The 23740-nt window shown below is 44.9% G+C and overlaps 1 protein-coding gene across 1 annotated transcript in view; it reads right to left on the bottom strand.

Annotated features, from left to right (window-relative positions):
* LOC126159397 (peroxidase-like) overlaps nucleotides 1–23740 on the bottom strand; it is a 356870-nt gene that overhangs the window by 68082 nt on the left and 265048 nt on the right. The window lies entirely within an intron of this gene.

Genomic DNA, 23740 nt, shown 5'->3' with positions numbered 1-23740 from the left:
GAAAGAGGAACCACAGTATGCTTGACAATTAAGTTTCAGAACTCAGACAGCATATGTGAAACAAGCACCAACGTTGACTATACTTCCAGATGGCATCAAGATTACTTTGTTCTTGCTAGATAGATCCAAGCTGTTTTTGCGTCTTATTCACTGAATAGTTTTGCTGAAAAGTTGTAGGGGTGGAAGAAGCGCTAGCACAGCATGAAGGACGTTTTACAGTCGTGAAACACTGCACTGTGCGGCTGTTCCCGGCGGAGGTTCGAGTCCTCCCTCGGGCATGGGTGTGTGTGTTTGTCCTTAGGATAATTTAGGTTAAGTAGTGTGTAAGGTTAGGGACTGATGACCTTAGCAGTTAAGTCCCATAAGATTTCACACACATTAGAACATTTGAAACACTGCAGCATTTATATCCTCCATAACTGCTCTGTGACAAACATACACATCATCATTATTATTTTTTAAAAATGGTTTGAATGACATTTACGAAATTAATAAATCTTTTGGTTAAAAACAGACAGGGGAAAGAATAACGACAGATTATTTTCCTCAGACGTTTGCAGCAGCATATAGGACACTAATCACACAGAAACAGCCACAATTCTTTATAACCTCGTTTATAATCCGCAGATATGGCATTCGAAGGATTTACAAGTTAAAATTCATCCATTACCTATGCAAATACTAACGAAATATGGCATATAAGCAAATATCTTACTGCTTTCATTAGGCATTTCTACTTTATGGCATTCTTATATTCTTTATTTTTCGCGAGCTTCTATGAGTGCCTACATAAACAAAACGACTTTCACTTATTTCTATATAACGTTGATTTTAGACATTAGAGTTAGTCGACTGCATCCGTGGTTTTACTACCGACAAGACAGATTCAAGACCATTGTTTTCGCACTGTGTGTTTGCTCTGCTGTTTCCCTCAAATAAACGAATTATAGTAAGTGAATTACTCAATGAAAATTTGTCCTTATTGCCCTTAAATAACATCACGTTATTTTTTATTTTCTATTGCTGGCGATGCCTTCAATTCTCTATAAATACTTTCATTTCTTTAATAATGCACATTCATATTATATTACTATCGAGAAAAACTTAAATTTCTTAACTGAATCTCATCACAGTGTAACGTGTGTTGGACTGCGACGATAGCAACTTTGATGTAGCTTCCAGTTTGTGGAACTGGCGGCTGTTTAGGGGAGGAGCTTACACTACGGATAGGCGTGGAGGGGGGGTGGGGGGTGAATAGGCGGGACTTGTATCGGGTGAAACCCTGGCGCTAAGGGCACGTCTGGTTTGTGGCCAGCCCCTGCCCTTTGCGCAACGCTCCCCCAAGGAGCTGACGCAAAGCGACGCGGAAGTTTCCCCCGGTCGATACCCCCGCCGCTGCAGCGGAGCTCTGCATGGAAGGTTCCCCGGGTCGATAGCGCAGCCTGCATCCCTTGCCCACTACCCGCATACCTCGCCTGCATCTGGCTGCACTGCCGTGACCTTGACCTCGTGTGTACCCGCACGCTAGGATAGCGCGTCACCTGCCCGCATACTTTCCATACCGAGAGGTTGTAACAATGGAAAATTGTGCTGAAATCCAGGAGGATCTGCAGCAAATTGACGCATGGTGCAGGGAATGGCAATTGAATCTCAATGTAGACAAGTGTAATGTGCTGCGAATACATAGAAAGAAAGATACCTTATCATTTAGCTACAATATAGCAGGTATGTAGACTGGCAATGGGAAGGAAAACGTTTCTGAAGAAGAGAAATTTGCTAGCATCGAGTATAGATTTAAGTGTCAGGAAGTCGTTCCTGAAAGTATTTGTATGGAGTGTAGCCATGATGCCGGGTGTTGGCCCTGTGTGCCTCGGTCGTATGCAGTCCTGATTGTGGCGCTCACCTGCACGGCGCCAAACACGCATACGACCATCATTGGCACCAAGGCAGAAGCGACTCTCATCGCTGAAGACGACACGTCTCCATTCGTCCCTCCATTCACGCCTGTCGCGACACCACTGGAGGCGGGCTGCACGATGTTGGGGCGTGAGCGGAAGACGGCCTAACGGTGTGCGGGACCGTAGCCCAGCTTCATGGAGACGGTTGCGAATGGTCCTCGCCGATACCCCAGGAGCAACAGTGTCCCTAATTTGCTGGGAAGTGGCGGTGCGGTCCCCTACGGCACTGCGTAGGATCCTACGGTCTTGGCGTGCATCCGTGCGTCGCTGCGGTCCGGTCCCAGGTCGACGGGCACGTGCACCTTCCGCCGACCACTGGCGACAACATCGATGTACTGTGGAGACCTCACGCCCCACGTGTTGAGCAATTCGGCGGTACGTCCACCCGGCCTCCCGCATGCCCACTATACGCCCTCGCTCAAAGTCCGTCAACTGCACATACGGTTCACGTCCACGCTGTCCCGGCATGCTACCAGTGTTAAAGACTGCGATGGAGCTCCGTATGCCACGGCAAACCGGCTGACACTGACGGCGGCGGTGCACAAATGCTGCGCAGCTAGCGCCATTCGACGGCCAACACCGCGGTTCCTGGTGTGTCCGCTGTGCCGTGCGTGTGATCATTGCTTGTACAGCCCTCTCGCAGTGTCCGGAGCAAGTATGGTGGGTCTGACACACCGGTGTCAATGTGTTATTTTTTCCATTTCCAGGAGTGTAGTTTAGACAAGAAGAGAATAGAAGCTTTCGAAATGTGGTGCTACAGAAGAATGCTGAAGATTAGATGGGTAGATCACATAACTAATGAGGAGGTATTGAACAGAATTGAGGAGAAGAGGAGTTTGTGGCACAACTTGACTAGAAGAAAGGATCGGTTGGTAGGGCATGTTCTGAGGCATCCAATTTAGTATTGGAGGGCAGCGTGGAGGGTAAAAATCGTAGAGGGAGACCAAGAGATGAGTACACCAAGCAGATTCACAAGGATGTAGGTTGCAATAGGTAATGGGAGATGAAGAAGCTTGCGCAGGATAGAGTAGCACGGAGAGCTGCATCAAACCAGTCTCAGGACTGAAGACCGCAACAACAACAACAACAACAACAACAACATAGCAGGTCAGCAACTGGAAGCAGTTAATGCCATAAATTATCTGGGAGTACGCATTAGGAGTGATTTAAAATGGAATGATCATATGAAGTTGATCGTCGGTAAAGCAGATGCCAGACTGAGATTCATTGGAAGAATCCTAAGGAAATGCAATCCGAAAACAAAGGAAGTAGGTTACAGTACGGTTGTTCGCCCGCTGCTTGAATACTGCTCAGCAGTGTGGGATCCGTACCAGATAGGGTTGATAGAAGAGATAGAGAAGATCCAACGGAGAGCAGCGCGCTTCGTTACAGGATCATTTAGTAATCGCGAAAGCGTTACGGAGATGACAGATAAACTCCAGTAGAAGACTCTGCAGGAGAGACGCTCAGTAGCTCGGTACGGGCTTTTGTTGAAGTTTGGAGAACGTACCATCACTGAAGAGTCAAGCAGTATATTGCTCCCTCCTACGTATATCTCGCGAAGAGACCACGAGGATAAAATGAGAGAGATTAGAGCCCACACAGAGGCATACCGACAATCCTTCTTTCCACGAACAAAACGAGGCCGGAATATAAGGGAGAACCGATAGAGGTACTCAAGGTACCCTCCGCCACACACCGTCAGGTGGCTTGCGGAGTATGGATGTAGATGTAGATACCTCTCCACTGGTTTGATGCAGCTCTGACTAGTCTATCAAGTGCAAGTGTCTTCCACTAACTACTGCAGCATACATCCTTCTGCTTAGTGTAGTAAAGCTTTGGTCTGCCTCTACAATTCGTACCTTTCCCTCCTCATACACACACACACACACACACACACACACACACACACACTCACTCTTCATTCCCTCACCAATGATTCCCTGATGCCTCACGACGTGTCAGCCGATCCCTTTACTGACGTCGTTCATAAATTTCTGTTCACCCCCGTTCGGTATAGACCGTCCTCGTTGGTTATTTGATCTTTAAGAGCAGCCGTGTACTGGACTGAAGAGCTTCTAGCAAACAGGGCATAGTATGGCATTATCAACGGAGGGATATCTTCCAGCACGTAAAACTACTGTATCTTCGGGTGTACCCCAACACTGTGCCGTAAGACCATCACTTTTCACAATGTTCAGGGTGATTATCACTGACATTTAAAATCCTCCGAAGCGACATACATGTCACGGAGACAGGTAATTTTACACAAGCCACTGGGGTCACATACGGCGGGAGAAAAGTTGAACATGTGACGAACCTGCAGCAGTTGGGAATGAAGGGGTGACTGAGCGGTGCTTTGCAGCAAACGGTACAAATTTCGATGGCCGAACGGTTCTAGGCGCTTCAGTCCGGAACCGCGCGACTGCTACGGTCGCAGGTTCGAATCTTGCCTCGGGTATGGATGTGTGTGATGTCCTTAGGTCAGTTAGCTTTAAGTCTTCGGGTGTACCCCAACACTGTGCCGTAAGACCATCACTTTTCACAATGTTCAGGGTGATTATCACTGACATTTAAAATCCTCCGAAGCGACATACATGTCACGGAGACAGGTAATTTTACACAAGCCACTGGGGTCACATACGGCGGGAGAAAAGTTGAACATGTGACGAACCTGCAGCAGTTGGGAATGAAGGGGTGACTGAGCGGTGCTTTGCAGCAAACGGTACAAATTTCGATGGCCGAACGGTTCTAGGCGCTTCAGTCCGGAACCGCGCGACTGCTACGGTCGCAGGTTCGAATCTTGCCTCGGGTATGGATGTGTGTGATGTCCTTAGGTCAGTTAGCTTTAAGTAGTTCTAACTTCTAGGGGACTGATGACCTCAGCTGTTAAGTCTCAGGCCGGCCGGAGTGGCCGAGCGGTTAAAGGCGCTACAGTCTGGAACCGCACGACCGCTACGGTCGCAGGTTCGAATCCTGCCTCGGGCATGGATGTGTGTGATGTCCTTAGGTTAGTTAGGTTTAAGTAGTTCCAAGTTCTAGGGGACTTATGACCGCAGCAGTTGAGTCCCATAGTGCTCAGAGCCATTTGAGCCATTTGTTAAGTCCCATAGTGCTCAGAGCCATTTGAACCATTTTTGGATAAATCGAAGAACGGACAAAGACGTACTGAATTGGGGAGAAAAGAAATTTACGACACAACTTGACTAGAAACACTAAAACGGACCTGTTGACACCACACGTCCTGAGGCATCAAGTAATCGTGAATTAGGTGACGTGAAGTGACGCGCTTAAAAATAGTAGAAAGTGATAAGACTTTACTAAAGGAAACAGGGGCAAGTGAATGTAGGTTGCAGGAGTTATTCAGAGATGCAGAGGCTTACACGGGACAGACTAGGGTGGGGAGCTTTATCAAACCAGTCTTCAGGCTGAAGACCATAACAATTACAAACGTCGTAACAATGGAAGTCAGACACTGTTGGAATCGAGTGAAAAAGCTTCTTCACAACAGAGATGGGCAAACTGAAACACGTAATTGTTTCGAAACAAATGAAACAGTGCAATGTAATGTTTCGATACGCTGTTTCGAAACAGTGAAACAGTTTGTGTTTTGTAATCTAATAAACCTACACATTTTATCATCTTGAATGTCTACTGTATAAGTATGTCCATATAAACACAAATGAGGAGCGAGAGCGCTTATCATATTGCAGAAAGTATGAAATTATCACTTAGGCGTATAGGCATTTCGTATTTCCTGCAGCAAATGCACTGCTTTCGTGTCGTGTGACTTTCATACTTTTCAATTGGCTGAGGACAGCCATAGCTGAAGACAGAAGAACCACCGCGAACGGAACTGGAGGTGGGAGCAAACTGCAGAAACTACGGACGTGGTACTGGGATTCCCACATTCCGTTAGTACGGGTAATATACCCATCCTGCTAATTTCCATGCACACAAAGGGAATCATTGTGGATAATAGGCACATTGACTACAGACTCACAGATAATTCGAATAAATAACAAAATATAACAGAAAAAAGTTTTGTCTTTCAAGTTGTTTCGAACCGTTACTATAAATTCACCATGCTCCCCAGCCCTTCCCGTTCACCATTACACTATAAGTGATATGTCAAACAGATTGCTTGCAATTATACCTACGTCAGATTTATGTATGTGTCTAATAACTGTCACTCTACGCCTTCTTTATTCATAATGCTGTAGGTTTACTTGTGTTTCTTAATATGATTACTGTACATGAACAGAGAAGCGTATGTTATAAAAAAAGTGTAATTTAACTGAATGATTTTCACATATTTATTATTTTGAATGTGAATAGTATGCGTTGTTTTATTGTTCGGTTAAATATAAAGCAGATGTTACCCCATTTCGGAATAGGACAGTCAGCTAGAAACGAAGCTTTATTTTCGGATATCTTAAGATTCATGCTATTGCCTGTCAAAAAGATTTCGACACTCTTGAAAGTGTTTCATGAAGTGGTATGTTGTGTTTCAGTACCTGTGCCGGCCCGAATCTCGTCCGACACAGAGCGGAATGAAACATCACTGTTTCGATACAATCAGTCCGTTCCAAGCACAGGTGGACTGAAACAGCCTTATTTTGAAACAACGATACAGTTTCTGTGTCTGGCTCGAGATCGAATCTGGTCCGGTTATCCGAGACAGGGGCGGAATGAAACATCACTGTTTCGAAACAGTGATCCACAGCCGTTCCGAAACACTGAAACAGTTCCACGTATCGATACATTGTATCGAAACATAGAAACAGTGGCCAAGTCTAGTTCACAATCTTTGAATCGATAGCACAGAGGTAAGGCGTACTCAGTGATCAGCGTAGGTTTTCGACAGCTCTATCTTACGTACTGCCAAATACGCACGGTGGGTACAATAACGTTTTGTTTACCACTCGCTGAACGTCAGCGAACACCTGTCCCTACGACAGACATGTTTGTGTTACTCTTTCTCTGCCTCCTTTGTTTATCTGTAAGAATAATGTTGCAGCACCCTATACATTAGCTTTTCAGAGCGCTACTCCACGTCACATTACGTTTCATAGTTGATAAACAAACCACACATAACGAAATCCTTCCTTTAACGTCCGGATTAATGATGCAAATAGAACCGGAGGTGCAGAAATGTGTTTCTGGCCGTTTTCAATTTTCAGTTAATAGTGGTTAACTGGCTGAAAGAGGTATTTCTAAATACGGGTGAAATTAGTGACGTCATTTGTTTATTCGACGCCTTATACAAACCCGCAAAGAGAAAAAATACCTCAGAAAATGTACATAAAAAACTGCAAAAGGCAGAAATAATTACGAGAACGGTTTGTAATGTTAATTTATCAGCTTATGTTAATTTTACTCATTGCAAGTAAAATTATTAGAAGTACACAAAAATACAAGCATAGGCTCAAAAGGAGGCATCTTTTGTCTGCGACCCGACTCGCTTCAAAGATTTCTTCCCATTCTCAAGAGAACTGAGGTCTACAATACATATGTACGTACAGTGTGTCTCCAGGAGTGTTGTTGTGCATTTTTGTGGAGTTGTCCTTCGTATTGACGTTACTTTTTGCTCTCAAAGAAAACACGCCTACTTCGTGTAGCCTTGGTACATTTCACTCAAACCAGCAATGCTTTCAAGTGGCCTCGTATTTTCCTTTTGTTTCCATTGCACTGCATTGAATTTAGCGTACCTTCTAAGCCAACCGCTGACAACTCTTTTTTAGTCGAATCTGTGTAGGTAAATTATATTTTTTAATTCCCGTCGTGTTTTACGGGCAGGAGGCGATCTGTCGGCGGTACAAACATCCCGCAGTTCTGCTAAATGGCTTCAAAATACTTAAACATGTATAGAATAATGAAAAAGTATGCTTTTACGTCTGTTTTAACAAACTGAAAGCTTTTGTTGATTGTATTCAAGATGTCAATGTTTATTTTTATTCCTCGTTTTTAAATGAAAGGATGTCACGGAAAAGGAGGAAGCATAACGCGCTGCCTGGAATTGTAAAGGCATAGCCCCGCGGTGAGTGTGTCGGGCAGCTGTGTAAAGGGACCTGGGTTCGATTCACGGTACCGCCGATGCTTTGTGAGTGGGTGAGTGCAAATAGCGAAGGTCATCAGTTTCCTATTCACCTCTCAAGACAGCAGCAGTGTGCCCGTCTGTCTCTTTGTACAAGTGTGAGAAGGTGTTCTAAATGCTTGCATAGCGTGGCTCAAAAATGTTCAAATGTGTTTGAAATCTTATGGGACTTAACTGCTAAGGTCATCAGTCCCTAAGCTTAGACACTACTTAACCTAAATTATCCTAAGGACAAACACACACACACACACACACCCATGCCCGAGGGAGGACTAGAACCTCCGCCGGGAGCGTGGCTCTGAGAGCGAGCGTGGGAACCAGACCAGTATTCATCAAGTGGTTGTGCAAGTGTGAGAAAGTGTTCTAAATGGTTGCGTAGCGAGTATCTGAGGCCGAACATGGGAACCAGACCGGTGTTCTTCAAGTGGGATGTGGGAAACCGCCTAAAAACCACACCCAGGCAGGCCAGCACACGGACCTCTCGTGGTTAATCCGCCGAGCGGCTTCGATTCACAGCCTGCATACCTGCTCGTCCCGGAAGCGGTCGTGTTAATACGTGCGGTTCTGATGGGAGGACTAGAACGAGGTGTAATCAAGCTTGTGATGCCTTCTGAGGAGCTATTTCAGTGACAAGTAGCGGCTCCAAAGTTTGCAAAGCCGACAACGGCCGAGAGAGCCATTGGCGGAGGATGACACGGCGGTCGGTCGGTACCGACCGGCCCGTAGTGGCCAGAGCTTGACTTGCCTTGTACTGGGAAAGGCTGGAATTAGGAGAGAAAATGTTTGAGGGTCTGTCGGGTGGTTAGGGCGTGGTATAAGCAAATGAGGCATGAGGGTTTTAATGTGGAATTACAAGAAGTTGTGGAGTGTGAGGGGTTGGGACTGGATGGAACGAGATTGAGGCTTGGGCAGGTATGAATAACAGGAAAGAACTGAGGAAAGATAGAGAAGAAAGGGGACTCCTGATGTTGGCCCAAATAGGAAGTGAAGAGTCAAGAGCTGATTAAAACTAAACCAAACTCCGCCTGAACAATCCCCGGAAGATCCAAAGTACCGACCGACTGCCGTGTCATCCACAGCCGATAGCTGTCACTGGACGCGGACATGGAAGGGCACATTGTCAACACTTTGCTCTCCAGGCCCTTGTCAGTCTTTGTAGCTGGACCCGTTACTTATCAGTCAAGTAGGTCCTCAAGCGCTGCATGCTCCCCACTTCTCAACAGCAACTGGCACACCTGGATGGTCACCCATGCAAGTACAAGCCAAGCCCGATAGTGCTTATCTTCACTGATCCGACGGAAACCGGTATTACCACTGCAGCAAGACTATTGGCGATTAAGAGCTGATAGTACATGGAAGTACTGCGTGAAGAGATTGACAGAGCACTGAAAGACCTAAGTTGAAAGAAAGCCCCGGGAGAAGACAACATTCCATTAGCACTACTGACAGCCTTGGGAGGGCCAGTCCTGACAAAACTCTACTATCTGGTGAGCAAGATGTATGAGACTGGTGAAATACCCTCAGACTTCAAGAAGAATATAATAATTCCAATCCCAAAGAAAGCAGGGGTTAACAGATGTGAAAATTATCGAACTGTCAGTTTAATAAGTCACGGCTGCAAAATACTAACACGAATTCGTTACAGACGAATGGAAAAACTGGTAGAAGCCGACCTCGGGGAAGATCAGTTTGGATTCCGTAGAAATATGGGAACACGTGAGGCAATACTGACTCTACGACTTATCTTAGAAGCTAGATTAAGGAAAGGCAAACCTACGTTTCTAGCATTTGTAGACTTGGAGAAAGCTTTTAACAATGTTGACTGGAATACTCTCTTTCAAATTCTAAAGGTGGCAAGGGTAAAATACAGGGAGTGAAGGCTATTTACAATTTGTACAGAAACCAGATGGCAGTTATAAGAGTCGAGGGACATGAAAGGGAAGCAGTGGTTGGGAAGGGAGTGAGACAAGGTTGTAGCCTATCCCCAACGTTATTCAATCTGTATATTGTGCGAGCAGTAAAGGAAACAAAAGAAAAATTCAGAGTAGGTGTTAAAATCCATGGAGACAAAATAAGAAAGAAGAAGGTTCGCCGATGACATTGTAATTCTGTCAGAGACAGCAAAGGACTTCGAAGAGCAGTTGAACGGAATGGACAGTGTCTCGAAAGGAGGGTATAAGATGAACATCAACAAAAGCAAAACGAGGATAATGGAATGTAGTCGAATTAAGTCGGGTGATGCTGAGGGAATTAGATTAGGAAATGAGACACTTAAAGTAGTAAAGAAGTTTTGCTACTTGGTGAGCAAAACAACTGATGATGGTCGAAGTAGAGAAGATATATAATGTAGACTGGCAATGGCAAGGAAAGTGTTTCTGAAGAAGAGAAATTTGTTAACATCGAGTATAGATTTGAGTGTTAGGAAGTCGTTTCTGAAAGTATTTCTATGGAGTGTAGCCATGTATGGAAGTGAAACATGGATGATAAATAGTTTGGACAAGAAGAGAATAGAAGCTTTCGAAATGTGGTGCTACAGAAGAATGCTGAATATTAGATGGGTGGATCACATAACTAATGAGGAGGTATTGAATAGGATTGGGTAGAAGAGGAGTTTGTGGCACAACTTGACTAGAAGAAGGGATCGGTTGGTAGGACATGTTCTGAGGCATCAAGAGATCACCAATTTAGTACTGGAGGGCAGCGTGGAGGGTAAAAATCGTAGAGGGAGACGAAGAGATGAGTACACTAAGCAGATTCAGAAGGATGTAGGCTGCAGTAGGTAGTGGCAGATGATGAAGCTTGCACAGGATAGAGTAGCATGGAGAGCCGCATCAAACGAGTCTCAAGACTGGACCAAAACAACAACAGTACTTGGATGGATTTGATTAGGCAAACAGTCGAGCTGTTGAGTCACTTTTGAGGATACGTGAAGGTGTTCAGTGTCGGCGAGGCGGAGTGGCAATTTGACTTGGTGGTAAAGGATCCCTGTAAGAAAGGTAAACGAGTGCGAATGGCAAGGTAGAGAGCAAGGTCTTCTAAGATTTGCATGCAAAAAACACATTTGAGACGCTTTTTTGATGCATGTATAAAATTTCTCCACTCTTGTGTACTATACCCAAATTTACCCCTGACCTGTTTCGAAATTTAAATACCTCAAACTACGCGGAGGAGCCAAAATGGTAAGGAAAGATTATAAGTAGGGCAGAGACAAATGGGGAAATCCACTGACATATGTGGCTTTGGCAAAGGGCAGATTGTTACGCCTTGAGTCTGAGTACGAGAAACTCGGAAACGGTGAAGTTGTCGGCTGTACGCGTGTTGCTGTCAACGGGAAATGGTTGGAGGATGATGAAACCACTGGTGGGCGACAAGTTGTTGGATGTCGACGCCTCATCACTGAACGCAGAGATCGGATGCTTCTCAGTTGTGTAAAAACCAGGATCGTTAGCGATCCGTGAAGGAACTGACGACAGAATACAGTACTCGTGCAGACACAAATGTTTCGGAGCACGCTGTTCTGTGAATACTGTTGGACACGAAAGTCCGCAGCAGGCGACCCGTGTATGTTGCCAAAGGACATTGTCAATTACGATTGCAGTGGGCACAGTATCATCGAGACTGGGTCGTGGACAACTGAAACGTGTCGCTTGGTCAGATAAATCACGTTTCTTGGTACTCCAGGTCGATGGTCCACTCTGTATAGACTGTCATCCAGGCGAATGGCTGTTGAAAACAAGCACCTTGCACAGACCTGATGCAACGGACAGTCGCCTGGGCTTCCAAGGAACCTATGGTAATAACCGAAGGCACGATGATAACTCTGGACTGGGAGAACATGATTGCAAACCACCTACATGTCGTCATGCTTGACATCTATATCTACATCTACATTTATACTCCGTAAGCCATCCAACGGTGTGTGGCGGAGGGCACTTTACGTGCCACTGTCATTACCTTCCTTTCCTCTTCCAGTCACGTATGGTTTGCGGGAAGAACGACTGCCGGAAAGCCTCCGTGCGCGCTCGAATCTCTCTAATTTTACATTCGTCATCTCCTCGGGAGGTATAAGTAGGGGGAAGCAATATATTCGATACCTCATCCAGAAACGCACCCTCTCGAAACCTGGACAGCAAGCTACACCGCGATGCAGAGTCTTGCAGAGTCTGCCACTCGAGTTTGCTAAACATCTCCGTAATGCTATCAAGCTTACCAAATAACCCTGTGACGAAACGCGCCGCTCTTCTTTGGATCTTCTCTATCTCCTCTGTCAACCCGACCTGGTACGGATCCCACACTGATGAGCAATACTTATTTATAGGTCGAACGAGTGTTTTGTAAGCCACCTCCTTTGTTGATGGACTACATTTTCTAAGGACTCTCCCAATGCATCCCAACCTGGCACCCGTCTTACCAATAATTAATTTTATATGGTCACTCCACTTCAAATCGTTCCGTACGCATACTCCCAGATATTTTACAGATGTAAATGCTACCAGTGTTTGTTCTGCTGTCATATAATCATACAGTAAATGATCCTTCTTTCTATGTATTCGCAATACATTACATTTGTCTATGTTAAGGGTCGGTTGGCACTCCCTGCACCAATTGCCTATCCGCTGCAGATCTTCCTGCATTTCACTACAATTTTCTAACGCTGCAACTTCTCTGTATACTACAGCATCATCCGCGAAAAGCCGCATGGAACTTCCGACAGTATCTACTAGGTCATTTATATATATTGTGAAAAGCAATGCCGGCTGGAGTGGCCATGCGGTTCTAGGCGCTACAGTCTGGAGCTGCGCGACCACTACGGTCGCAGGTTCGAATCCTGCCTCGGGCATGGATGTGTGTGATGTCCTTAGGTCAGTGCGGTTTAAGTAGTTCTAAGTTCTAGGGGACTGATGACCTCAGAAGTTAAGTCCCATAGTGCTCAGAGCCATTTGAACCTTTTTTTTTTGTGAGAAGCAATGGTACCGTAACACTCCCCTGTGGCACGCCGGAGGTTACTTTAACGTCTGTAGACGACTCTCCATTGAGAACAACATGCTGTGTTCTGTTTGCTAAAAACAATCCAGCCACACAGCTGGTCTGATATTCCGTAGGCTCTTACTTTGTTTATCAGGCGACAGTGCGGAACTGTGTCGAACGCCTTCCGGAAGTCATGGAAAATGGCATCTACCTGGGAGTCTGTATCTCATATTTTCTAGGTGTCATGGACAAATAAAGCGAGATGTGTCTGACACGATCGCTGTTTCCGGAATCCATGTTGATTCCTACAGAGTAGATTGTGGGTTTCCAGAAATGACATGATACGCGATCAAAAAACGTGTTCTAAAATTCTACAACAGATCGATGTCAGAGATATAGGCCTATAGTTTTGCGCATCTGCTCGACGACCCTTCTTGAAAACTGGAACTACCTGTGCTCTTTTACAATCATTTGGAACCTTCCGTTCCTCTAGAGGCATGCGGTACACGGCTGTTAGAGGAGGGGCAAGTTCTTTCGCGTACTCTGTGTAGAATCTTCCTCAACGGCGCTGGACTCTTCCAGCAGGAAAACTGTAAGAGGGCCAGAATTTTGCTACAATGGTTTGAGCATCGTTGAAGTGAGCACACGTTGATGTCTTGGCCACCCGCACGGCCATCTTTTGCGTCAGGAGGATCCCCCCCTGTGTCGGTGTGGGTCCCGGCTGACGGTCGCCCACATTTTATTGGAGTGTCCCCGACTGCGCACCCTCCGGCAGTCTTTTAATCTCCCGGACACTTTGCCTTTGGTTTTAAGCGACAATGCCTCCGTGGCTGATGACGTTTTACATTTTATCCGTGGTAATCCTTTTTATGGTTCCATTTAGGGAGGTCCTGCTCCTTTCCCTTTGTGTGTCTCTTGTCCTCGAGTCTCTCGTATTTGGTTGCAGATTTTAGTGTGCAGTCGGTTGGTTGACTCTTTCCCTTTTTTGTAGTCGTGGTCAGTCAACCAGTCTCCGGCCGTCTTCTTTTCTTCTGTTTCTCTTTGTGTGGTGTTCATCTGTACTCTTCGTGTCTGTAGTGTTCGTTACCGCATTTGTGTTCTTTTAGGGCCTGGGGGGAGTCTCCTTCCCCTTGGGGGTTTACCTGCTTCGTGCATTTATGTCTCGCCTGTTTTTGGAATGGGGGACTCATGACCTTAGCTGTTTAGTCCCCCTTAAACATCCCAACAACCACCACCACCAAATTCGCGTGATCTGAACACGATGGAGCTCATCTGGGGTGCTACGACGCGCCACCAGTATTACTGATGTGTAGCAGGTGCGCAATGGTCAACCGAAATAGTGCTGCGTATGAAAGTAACTGGGAGGGTCGGATCTTTATTGGGTTGGGTCCGATATGAAGGGATAACTCGAGATCCGCGGCAATCGTTGAGACCACTCCCAGCGTGAGCTGTCGAGGTGTCTGGTGACCGCTGCCTCACCGAGGAATTACCCGTAATCCTGATCACGCACGAAACACGCGACAACCACGTGCTGCCGTCACCCACTGGCGTCTGTCTCCCTGCCGCGGTGCACGGCATCGCCGGCGTCATTTGTTTCCTTGTCTGCGTCACGACACACGAGCCGCGGGCGGCGAAGCTCTGCCTCGGCAGCCGACGTCAAGGCTGGCGCTGAAGCTGCGCAGCAGTCCACACCTGCAGGTGGTCCCTTCTTCGACTGTGTGCTCACACCCTCACGATTTTCAGAATCTATATCTACATCTACATCCATACTCCGCAAGTCACCTGACGGTGTGTGGCGGAGGGTACCTTGAGTACCTCCATTGTTTCTCCTATTCCAGTCTCGTATTGTTTGTGGAAAGAAGGATTGTCGCTGTGCCTCTGTGTGGGCTCTAATCTCTCTGATTTTATCCTCACGGTCTCTTCGCGAGATATACGTAGGAGGGAGCAATATACTGCTTGACTCCTCGGTGAAGGTATGTTCTCAAAACTTAAACAAAAGCCCGTACCGAGCTACGGAGCGTTTCTCCTGCAGAGTCTTCCACTGGAGTTTATCTATCATCTCCGTAACGCTTTCGCGATTATTAAATGATCCTGTAACGAAGGGCGCTGCTCTCCGTTGGATCTTCTCTATCTCTTCTATCAACCCTATCTGATTCGGATCCCACACTGCTGAGCAGTATTCAAGCAGTGGGCGAACAAGCGTACTGTAACCTACTTCCTTTGTTTTCGGATTACATTTCCTTAGGATTCTTCCAATGAATCTCAGTCTGGCATCTGCTTTACCGACGATCAACTTTATATGATCATTCCATTTTAAATCACTCCTAATACGTACTCCCAGATAATTTATGGAATTAACTGCTTCCAGTTGCTGAACTGCTATATTGTAGCTAAATGATATGGGATCTTTCTTTCTATGTATTCGCAGCACATTACACTTGTCTACATTGAGATTCAGTTGCCATTCCCTAAACCATGCGACAATTCGCTGCAGATGCTCCTGCATTTCAGTACAATTTTCCATTGTTACAACCTCTCTATATTACGCAGCATCGTCCGCAAAAAGCCTCAGTGAACTTCCGTCGTCATCCACAAGGTCATTTATGTATATTGTGAATAGCAATGGTCTTACGACACTCCCCTACGGCACACCTGTATCACTCTTACTTCGGAAGACTTCTCTGCATTGAGAATGACATGCTGCGTTCTGTTATCTAGGAACTCCTCAATCCAATCACACAAATGGTCTGACAGTCCATATGCTCTTACTTTGTTCATTAAACGACTGTGGGGAACTGTACCGAACGCCTTGCGGAAGTCAACAAACACGGCATCTACCTGGGAACCCGTGTCTGTGGGCCTCTGAGTATCGTGGACGAATAGCGCGAGCTGGGTTTCACACGATCGTCTTTTTCGTAACCCGTGCTGATTCCTACAGAGTAGATTTCTAGTCTCCAGAAAAGTCATTATACTCGAACATAATACGTGTTCCAAAATTCTACAACTGATCGACGTTAGGGACATAGGTCTGTTAGACGCCCTTCTTGAAAACGCGGATGACCTGTGCCCTTTTCCAATCCTTTGGAACGCTACGGTCTTCTAGAGACCTACGGTACACCGCTGCAAGAACGGGGGCAAGTTCCTTCAGGTACTCTGTGTAAAATCGAACTGGTATCCCATCAGGTCCAGCGGCCTTTCCTCTTTAGAGCGATTTTAATTGTTTCTCTATCCCTCTGTCGTCTATTTTGATATCTACCATTTTGTCATCTGTGCGACAATCTAGAAAAGGAACTACAGTGCAGTCTTCCTCTGTGAAACAGCTTTGTAATGTATGAATGGATGTGCATCGAGAAGTTCGCCTCCATAGCTAACCAGTCAGCATGGCTGACTGCCCTGCGAAGGACCTGCGTTCGATTCCCAGTACTGTACTGCCAGGGACTTTCCTTGGTGGGAAGACTGGAACGGGGTCCACATAGCGTCGTGATGTCATTTGCTGAGCTACTTTAGTTTTATTTATTTGTTGCAAAATTAAAGACCTGTTACCTGATGTTTAAAAGCACATAGTACATTTTACAGTTTTCGTTTGCGAAATGTGGTGCTACAGAAGAATGCTGGAGATTAGATGGATAGATCACATCACTAATGAGGAGGTATTGAATAGAATTGGAGAAAAGAGAAATTTGTGGCACAACTTGACTAGAAGAAGGGATCGGTTGGTAGGGCATTTTCTGAGGCATCAAGGGATCACCAGTTTAGTATTGGAGGACAGCGCGGAGGGTAAAAATCGTAGAGGGAGACCAAGAGATGAACACACTAAGCAGATTCAGAAGGATGTAGGTTGCAGTAGGTAATGGAAGATGAAGAACCTTGCACAGGATAGAGTAGCATGGAGAGCTGCATCAAACCAGTCTCTGGACTGAAGACCACCACAACACACACAATCATTTTTGTAGCTTTTTTTATCTACAACATTTTTTTAAAAAAATAACAATACTTTAAGGTTTTAAGAAAAATATAAGAAGATGATGGAATAGAGGAGAGATTTGTTTGTGGCATCACCGATTGTGACGGGCGGTGAATGCCTCGGAATGGTTTCTTCGAGCTGACCGTCAGTCGCAACAAAAAAGTTTAGCCAGTAGTACAGAAAAACACTGAAAAGCCAAAGAAACTGGTACACCTGCCTACGAGAGCACACAGAAGTGCCACAACACGGCGTGGCATGGACTCTACTGATGTCTGAAGTAGTACTGGAGGGAGCTGACGTTATCAATCTTGCAGGGCTGTCCATAAATCCGTAAGAGCAGAGGGGTTGGAGATATCTGAATAGCACGTTGCGAGGCATCCCAGGTATGCTCAATAATGTTCATGTCTGGGGAGTTTGGCGGCCAGCGGATGTGTTTAAACTCAGAAGAATGTTCCTGGAGCCACTCGGTAGCAATTCTGGAAGTGTGGGGTGTCGCATTGTCCTGCTGGAATGGCCCACGTCCGTCGGAATACATAATGGACGTGGAAGGACGCAGATGATCAGACGGGATGCTTACGTACTTGTCACCTGTCAGAGTCGTACCTAGACGTATCAGGGGTCCCATATCACTCCAACTGTACACGCCCCACACCATTACAGAGCCTCCATCAGCTTGAACAGGTCCCTGCTGACATGCAGGGTTCATGGACTCATGAGGCTGTCTCCATACCCGTACGCGTCCATCCGCTCGAGGCATTTTCAAATCAGACTCGTCTGACCAGGCAACATGTTCATATAATCACGGACAGAGTTTAAAAAAGTTAAAATGCTGTCATAACCAACTCATTAATAGGTGTAATCTTATGTTAAAAGTTAGGCACAAGAATCCAAGTCTTAAAGTTGGAAACAGTGAATATGTCTTCAGGTAGGATAAATCACGACGCGCAAATTATCCACGCTGCATTCCTTCACTTTTTGAGAACGACCGCACTTAGCGACTTCCAGCAAACTTTACATATAATTTCAAACCTCAACGAAACACTTTCTCGCGCCACACCACACAAATTGATCATTGGGGAAACTTTATCGCTAAGTACATTTTCGCTCTTCGTGGAGTATTTACGTATAGCGCTGAATGTACCTGGAAAATTATCCCACTGTACGGCGTTTACGAGAAGTGATGTTTTATACATTCGATTTCAGTTGGAGGGTTACTAGTGAATTGGAAGCTGACAAGAGACGCCGTATATCACCTTGTGGCGAGAGCTGAGGCTTTCTCTCCTTATCTCGGCAGAAATATTGACAATAAATCTTACGGGCAGGTTGTTGTTCACTGCCAAGGCAATGCTGAAGCCCCAGTGCTGTTACACACGTGCTCTGCCGTTCCTAGTATTGTTCCCGCAGATCTTTCCAGATTACCACGCTATTGTCCGTACGAAGAACAGGAAACAACGTAATTTTATTTTCGGCACAATAGCAACGACTTTTATAGTGATTAACGGTTTCGACGTTAATACCATCTTCAGGTAGTCTTTCATCTGTCGGGGGATGTCGTTTTTATTACTGTAAATTTCCATCGACAGTACAATAATACACTAAAACGCCAACGAAACTGGTGTGCTGGCTGTTCTGGCCGAGCGGTTCTAGGCGCTTCAGTCTGGAAACGCACGACTGCTCCGGTTGCAGGTTTCAATCCTGCCTCGGGCATGGATGTGTGTGATGTTCTTAGGTTAGTTATGTTTAGGTAGTTCTAAGTTCTAGTGGACTGACGACCTCCGACGTTAAGTCCCATAGTGCTCAGTGCCATTTGAACAATTTGAAACTAGTGTAGGCGTGCGTATTCAAATACAGAGATATGTAAAGAGGCAGAATACTGCGCTGCGGTCGGCAATTCCTATATAAGACTAGTCTCTGGAGCAGTTGTTAGATCGTTACTGCTGCTGCAATGGTAGGTTATCAAGATTTAAGTGAGTTTGAACCTGGTGTTACAGTTGGTGCACGAGCGATGGGACGCAGAATCACAGAGGTAGCAATAACATGCGGATTTTCCTGTACAACCATTTCACGAGTGTACCGTGAATGTCAGGAATCCGGTAAAACATCAAATGTCCGACACCGCTGCGGCCGGAGAAACATCCTGCAAGAACGGGACCAACGACGACTCAAGAAAGTTCTTCAGCGTGACAGAACAGCAAACTTTCGGCAAATTCTGTAGATTTCGATACTGGGCCATCAACAAGTGTCAACGTGCGAAACATGCAACGAAACATCATCGATATGGGCTTTCGGAGCCGAAGGGCCACTAGGGTGCCCTTGATGACTGCACGACACATAGTTTTACGCCTCGCCTGGGCCAGTCAACACCGACATTGGACTGTCGATGACTGAAAACATGCTGCCTCGTCGGACGAGTCTCGTTTCACATTGTATCGAGTGGATGGACGTGCAAGGGTATGGAAACAACGTCATGAATCCATGAACCCTGCATGTCAGCAGGGGACTGTTCAAGCTGATGGAAGCTCTGTAATGCTGTGGGGCGTGTGCAGTAGGAGTGATATGGGACCCCTGATATATCTAGGTACGACACGTACGTAAGCATCCAGTCTGATCACCTGCATACATACCTGATCAGTATGCATTCCGACGGACTTGGGCAATTCCAGCAGGACAATGCGACACCTCACTCGTCCAGAACTGCTACAAAGTAGTACAAGGAACACTCTTCTGAGTTTAAACACTTCCGCTGGCCACTAAACTCCTCAGACATGAATATTATTGAGCATATCTGGGATGTTTTGCAACGTGCTGTTCAGAAGAGATCTCCACCCTTCGCACTCTTACTGATATATGGACAGCCGGCCGGTGTGGCCGAGCGGTTCTAGGCGCTTCAGTCTGGAACCGCGCGACCGCTACGGTCGCCATTTGAACCATTTTTTTGATATATGGACAGCCCTGCAGGATTCATGGTGTCAGTTCCCTCCGGCACTACTTCAGACAGTAGTCGAGTCCATGCTGCCGTGTTGCGACACTTCTGTGGCAGTTTTTTTTTTGCTCTCAGTGTAAAACAGGTACCATGACAGACGTTATATGCAGGGTGAATCACCTTAAAACTTGCACCCCATATATTGTGGAAATGGGAAATGCTATTGATGTGCGGTCTTCACAGAATGGATTGTTAGCCAGAGGCTAGTATTGTTAGCCAATACAGAGATTATACTAATACTTATACAGTGTATTTTTTGTGCAAACATACACTTTTTTAATAGAACCATGCCTATTAACATTAAACTACAAGTAGGATAAATTAGAATGTTAGCATTCTAGTGCGAGTCGCTTACAAAACATCACAGTTGGGTAATTTGCGCTCTGTTTCAAGCAAAATATCATTTTTCACGCTTCTAAATGTTTATGACGTCATACCTCCTGGACTATGTGTCGTACAATGACAAAATTTTTAAGGTACATTCAGAGTTAAATGTGGATACCTTCTGCAAACTGTGTTACCATAGGAGTCGGTAATAACGAAGTAATAAATTAAAACGTCATGTCTAAAGCTGAAGTTTTAATGCATGAACAACGGAAATGTGCAAAGCGATAAACTTGTTTCCTTTCATCACTTTGTGAGGATTGTCAGTGAGAAAAAGTTTCGTAAGGATTTAAAATTACGTGTAGCGTTTGTTGGACATGTGCTCGTATTGTCAAATACTGGATGACTAAGAGCATTGTATTTGTACGCCATCAGTTACGCTGCGTCCAGGCAATCCACACAGTTAGTAACTGAAGTATTTGTCTCACCGTGGTAAACTTTTAACATTAACACTATGCCTCCGAATGAGTAGATTATGAAAGCGATTTAAGCTTTTATATTCGCTCAATAATTATGCGAAATACAGAAAATAAATTTTTCTTGCACGTGGGAGGTGTTAGATAGGCAACCCGCTCGTAAACGGCAGCCGTATACGGGTCATCCATACGTCACACGAATTTCGTGATTTTTGAAGCCCCCCCCTCCTTGTCACAGGTAGTCACATTTGAGTGACCCCCACCCCTCCCCTGGCGTGACACAACATATTTCGCCGTTTTAAATTTAGAAGTTATAAAATTAAAACAGCACTTCCAAAATTAATTATATATTTCAATATTAAAAGTTTTTTTGATAAAATCAAGACTAAAGCAAACGTTTTGGAAAATTTACGAAACATATCGAATGAACATTACAAAATTCAATCATCTAGTGTCCAAGGACGTCGAATCCATTCCTTTATATTGGTAGGGTGCTTTGAAAAGTTTTCGAAATCACCATGAGAGGTCAGCGCTAGCGCAACGCGTTGTTCACGTGATATTCGTTGGACTGTTCCCATAAACACTTACTACGTCACTGCTCTTGGAAGAGAGCTGTGGCGGTGACGTGGTTCTGTTGTTGTCCCCGTGTAGTGATTTGCGGAGACGGAAAAGATCGAGAATCGAGCAGTTATTAAGTACTTCGTAAAGACAGGTATGAAAGCAAAGGACATTCATGACGATTTGCAGAATACACTGGGGTCTCTGCTCCTTCATATTCAAAGTGTTGCTAGCCGCGGTGGCCGAGCGGTTCTAGGCGCTTCAGTCTGGAACCGCCCGACCGCTACGATCGCAGGTTTGAATCCTGCCTCAGGCATGGATGTGTGTGATGTCCTTAGGTTAGTTAGGTTTAAGTAGTCCTAAGGTCTAGGGGACTGATGACCTCAGCTGTTAAGCCCCATAGTGCTCAGAGCCATCTGAACCAATATTCAACTGTTGCCAAGTGGACAAATGAATTTCAATTTGGTCGGGAGAGCTTAGACGAGGATCCGCGCAGTGGTCGGCCAAGATGTGTCACTACTCCAGAGATCATTGCAGAAGTGCACAAAATGGTCATGGAGGATCGCCGATCGAAAGTGCGTGAAATTGCTCACGCTTGCCAGATGTCATCTGAAAGGGTGAAGAATTTTAAGTGAAGAATTAGAAATGAAAAAATTATCTGCAAGATGGGTGCGACGACTCTTGACTCACGCCCGCACACATGTGCCGTCGCCATGGCAAAATTACACGAACTAAGATATGAATTGTTGCCACACCCGCCTTATTCATCTGATATGGCTCCGTCAGGCTTCCATTTCTTCCCGAAACTGAATTTATTTCTTTGTGGACGAAGATTCACTTCGTACGAAGAATTGATAGCCGGAGTTGACAACTGTTTTGCAGACCTGGAGGAAACTCTTTTTATAGAGATGGGATCAAGGCACTGGAACATCGTTGGACCAAGTGCATTATTCTACGAGGAGACTACATTGAAAAATAAAAAAGTTTTTTTTTCCGTGAACTTTTCAAACCACCCTCGTGTTTATGATTGGTTTAGCACTCGCTTCGTTATTAATGTTAGGAACATTCGATGTAACCACACCATCTTCATCCAACAATACAGCGTCATCGTTTATCGAAAAAGAACTTCCCTGGCATGTCCAGCTGCAATTCTCAGGGGGTGAATCTTCCTGATGGGCGAAATCTCTTGTTGGCTCCTCCGTAATTGCATGTGCTAGTTACTGGCTTTGTATGATGATAAATATAGGCCAATCTCAAAGTAATAGTACCAAGAAAGACACATCCGCCACCTCGTTGTTCACAAATTGTTCACAAATTGTAACACCTTCTAAGATTTACACGCTAATTAGGGCCATATAATCATGATCTTTTCCGAATATACTTCTGCCCAAAAAGTTATTTTGATGGCTGGAGTCCGAAGTTTTTGTTAATCATACCTTTTGCGTTCTTGTGGAGATGTTTCCACAGCAAGTTTCATCCACTAACAAATATTTATATAACCGAGAAGTGAAATACCAATTTTCATATATTTAGCTTTAAAATTATTTTAATGTAACGAAATATTTTCATAAAAACTTTCATCCCCTACTGCACTCCTTCAGTGTTGAATTTCCAGAAACATTGAAACACGTATTTTTTTTTATTTCTAACCGCAAAGTCAAATACCAATTATCGGAGATGTAACTTTAAAAATCTTTAGTAATTATTTATTTTCAAAAAGTTTTCAACAAACTATTTTACCCCTTTAGTGGGTGATCTAAAAAAAATGCTGAAACACGATCTTTTTTATTTTCTGACTGAGAAAGCCAATACCAGACTTCGTAGTTCTGGTTTCAAAATTGTCTTAATATGGACATACTTTCAAAAAGCCTTTAATCCCCTGTTTCACCCTCTTAGGAGTGGAATTGCGGACAATGTTTTCTTAAATGTCTACACTAACAAGATCCACACCCTCTCCAAACTTCAAGCTTCCATCTTAAATCGCTGGGTGATGTTGAGTCAGTAATCAGCCTGACCCTAATCAGCCTGACCCTATTTCACCCCTTTAGGGGTTGAATTTCCAAAAACTTTGAAACATGTATTTTTTCATCTGTAACCGAGAAGCCAAACACCAATTTTCAAAGATTTAGCTTTAAAAATGCTTTCGCAATGCAATATTTTCATAAAACGTTTCACTCCCTATTTCACCCTCCTAGGAGTAAAATTTCCAAAAACACTGAAACGCGTATTTCTTTTATTTGCGACCGAGAAGTCAAATGTCAATGTTCACAGATGTATCCTTAAAAATACTTTAGTAGTTCTTTAATAACGATGTATTAAATAAAGCTTTCACCCACTATTTCATCCCCATAGGGCAAAATTTCTGAAAATGCTCAAAAACGTGTTTCCATATTTCTGGGAGAGAAACAAAAT

The sequence above is a fragment of the Schistocerca cancellata genome, unplaced genomic scaffold, assembly GCF_023864275.1.
Source record: "Schistocerca cancellata isolate TAMUIC-IGC-003103 unplaced genomic scaffold, iqSchCanc2.1 HiC_scaffold_1132, whole genome shotgun sequence".
NCBI classification, from domain to species: Eukaryota; Metazoa; Arthropoda; class Insecta; order Orthoptera; family Acrididae; genus Schistocerca; species Schistocerca cancellata.
This window is presented reverse-complemented; position numbering and strand designations above follow the sequence as displayed.